Source organism: Nanorana parkeri, unplaced genomic scaffold (genome assembly GCF_000935625.1).
Source record: "Nanorana parkeri isolate BGI_ZX_2015 unplaced genomic scaffold, ASM93562v1 scaffold2521, whole genome shotgun sequence".
Classification (NCBI taxonomy): Eukaryota; Metazoa; Chordata; class Amphibia; order Anura; family Dicroglossidae; genus Nanorana; species Nanorana parkeri.
In genome coordinates, this window is record NW_017308789.1 from 1,284 (window position 1) to 5,307 (window position 4,024).

Below are 4,024 nucleotides of genomic sequence, written 5' to 3' on the forward strand. Positions count from 1 at the left end.
GTCGCGTCACTGCTGCTCCGGTGGGCGGCGCTCCGAGCGGGGTCATCTGGCAGTCTCGGGCCACCTAAATTAGGACCCGGAGACTGCCAGATGACCCCGCTCGGAGCGCCGCCCACCGGAGCAGCAGTGACACGACGCTCGGCGAGGTAAGTAAGAAGAAGAAAAAAAACAACAGCGCAAGCTTCGGTGCTAGGCATCGAGGCATTTTGACAAGTACAAGTATCCTATGCCTATCTAGAGGCAGAGCCAGCTGTACCCTCCCCCGTCCGTTCCTCCAGTGAGCGCTGGAGGATCGGGGAGGGGGAATCCCTGCAGGGAGCCGTGAGTGACAGTCACGGCTCTCTGCAGGGATAGATCGAGAAGTGAGCGACGGTACGTGTTCGCTCACTTCCCGATCTAATGATCCGACGTGTGACAGTTTCATTGTCACACGTCGGCTCGAACTATGAGGCTGAGTGATTTTCACTCACCTCATAGTTCTTGCCGACCTGTGACAATGAGACTGTCAACAGGTCGGCTCAGTAGATCGGGAGGTGAGCGAACACATACCGGCGTTCGCTCACCTCTCGATCCTGTCACGGCTCTCTGCCTTGACAGGGGAGGGGCTGGATTCCCCCCTCCCCGCTCCGATCCGCCAGCGCTGACTGGCGGAACGGACGGGGGAGGGGGCGGGTACAGCTGGCTCTGCCTCTAGATAGGCAGAGCCAGCTGTCAGTCACGCAGCTGGGAGGATCCCGGCATAATTGTCGGGATCCGCTTCAGCTGCGGCGTCTCAGTATACCGCGAGCTGTAGCTAGCGGAATATTGAGCTTAGGGTGACGGGAGGGGAAAAGCCTTAACCCCATAGTTCTCCTTTAACAAGCTGTACATACCGTAGATGGGCAGATATCTTACCCAGAACTATAGGTGGGGAAATACAATAGCCACTGGTCCTCACATGACTCCAAGGCATGCAGGACCCACAGCAACGCGTAATTAGCGGTGGAGGTAGCACAAATGCCGTTGATCAGGTACTTTGCTCTCCTACATTGAAGAGTGAAGATCGGGACCCACCTACAGAGAGATTATATAAAAAGTCATAAAATCTCTCTAAGCTGTATTGTTTTAGTTCTCTGTTCCCCTTGCAGCATTATATCAGTTCCAGCACCATGAGGCTACTTTTTGAACAGATGTTAATATACTCACCGCAAATGTAACAAAGCTATTGTGTGACTCATGAGCTGGAGGAAATTCTATTAATGATGTTTTAATATTTAATGGACTCTGTTCACTTGCTGCTATCTAGGTTGCTGTAGTAAAGCTGGCTGTGGCACTTTGTCTTTCCGGTCAGATTGTTTACTCATAAAGCGATGCATATAGGAAACCAACAACATTAAAGGAGAACTATGGGGTCAGGGCTTTCCCCATAGTTCTCCTAAGGGTAATGGGAGAACACAAACTAGCGTCCTCCCATCACCGAAAGCTCAGTATACTGAGACGCCGCAGCTGGAACGGATCCCGACAATTCTGTCTGGATCCACCCAGCTGCGTGAGTGACAGCTGGCTCTGCCTATCTAGAGGCAGAGCCAGCTGTACCCGCCCCCTCCCCCGTCCGTTCCGCCAGTCAGCGCTGGAGGATCGGACAGGGTAGGGGGGAATCCAGTCAGTCCCCTGTCACGGCTCTCTGCAGGGATAGATAGTGGTTAGAGATGTTCTTCATTGTTCATAAGGGTGGCCAAACCAATGTAGTATAGATCTATCCAAGATAGAATTAATTTAAAGGAGTACTTTGGGGTCAGGGCTTTTCCCCATAGCTCTCCTAAGGGTAACGGGAGGACACAAACTAGCGTCCTCCCGTTACCCAAAGATCAGTAATACGCGAGCTACAGCTCCCGGTATACTGAGACGCCGCAGCCAGGACGGATCCCGACATTACTGTCTGGATCCACCCAGCTGCATAAGTGACAGCTGGCTCTGCCTATCTAGAGGCAGAGCCAGCTGTACCCGCCCCGTCCGTTCCTGAAGTCAGCGCTGGAGGATCGGAGAGGGGGGGAGAATCCCTGCAGGGAGCCATGACAATCATGGCTCTCTGCAGGGAGATGATCGAGAAGTGAGCGAGCACCGGTATGTGTTCGCTCACCTCCCGATCTACTGAGCCGACCTGTGACAGTTTCATTGTCACAGGTCGGCTCAGATTATGAGGCTGAGTGAAAATCACCCTCCTCATAATTCTCCTTTTTAAGATCATGACCAGCTTCCTCTGCAGGAGTTTTAGATGTTCTATTATTTGACCTGTTCTTTATAAATTGTTACTGTTATCACATTGTTTGTATGTAAAAAGTGGAAGAAAAGAAAATGCTATGAGCAGCCAGTCAGGTGACAGAATTTAGTCATTTGTGCAACATGTATGATTATTAGATGAGCTCTCACACATAGAGTACTGTGCAAAAGTTTTAGGTAGGTGTAAAAAAAAATTCTGTAAAGTAAGAATGCTTTCAGAAATAAAAGTGTTAATAGTTTATTTTTATCAATCAGCAAAAATGGAAAGTAAATAAACAGAAGAGAAATCCAAATTAAATCAATATTTGGTGTGACCACCCTTTGCTTTCAAAACATCTTCAATTCTTCTAGGTACACTTGCACACAGTTTTTGAAGGAACTTGGCAGGTAGGTTGTTCCAAACATCTTGGAGAACTAAGCACAGATCTTCTGTGGATGTCGGCTGCCTCATATACTTCTGTCTCTTCATGTAATCCCAGACAGACCCGATGTTGAGGTCAGGGTTCTGTGAGGGCCAAACCATCACTTCCAGGACTCCTTGTTCTTCTTTTACGCTAAAGATAGTTCTAATGACATGGGCTGTATGTTTGGGGTCGTTGTCCTGCTGCAGAATAAATTTGGGGCCATTCACACATCTCACATATGGTATGGCATGATGAATAAGTATCTGCTTGTATTTCTCAGCATTGAGGACACCACTGGCAGAAATACACCCCCAGACTTGCAAGGAACCTCCACCATACATCACTGTTGCCTGCAGACACTCATTATTGTACCTCCCTCCAGCCCTTCGGTGAACAAACTGCCTCCTGCTAGAGCCAAATATTTAACATTTTGTCTCATCCGTCCAGAGCACCTGCTGCCATTTTTCTGCACCCCTAGTTTCTATGTTTTTGTGCATAGTTGAGTCACTTAGCCTTGTTTCCATGTCGGAGGTATGGCTTTCTGGCCACAATTCTTCCATGAAGACCACTTCTGGCCAGACTTCTCCGGACAGTATATGGGTGGACCATGGTCCCACTGGTTTCTGCCAGTTCAGTGCTGATGGCACTGCTGGACATCTTTCGATGTCAAAGGGAAGTAAGCATGATGTGTCTTTTCATATGCTGCATTGTTTCCTTTGCCGACCACTGAGTCTACGGTCCTCAACGTTGCCCATTGCTTTGTGCTTGAACAGCACGTCTTGAACCCCAGTCTGCTTAGAAATCTTTGCCAGGGAGAGACCTTGCTGATGCAGTAAAAAATACCTTGTGTCTTGTTGCTGTGCTCAGCCTTGCCATGGTGTATGACCTGTGACCTGAAACTGTCTTCCACAACCTCACCTTAGTAGCACAGTTTGGCTGTTCCTCACCCAGTTTTAAGCCTCCTACACAGCTGTTTCTGTTTCAGGTAATGACTGTGTATCTATGAAACTGATGATCATTTGCTCCTGCTCGGTATAATTGGTTAATCAAGCACCTGATTTTGTGCAAGTGTAAGAATTGTTGCTGGTTTGAAGCCAAAGGGTAGTCGCACCAAATGTTGATTTGATATAGATTTTTTATTCTGTTCACTCACTTTGCACTTTGTAAATTGATAAAAAATAAACAATTAAAAAATCTATACATTCTATACAAAATCTAAGCATTCTTACTTTACAGCATTTTTCTTATTTTTTTTTATTTACACTTGCACAGTAGTGTGTGTGTGTGTGTGTGTGTGTGTGTGTGTGTGTGTGTGTATATATATATATATAGAGAGAGAGAGAGAGAGAGAGAGAGAGACA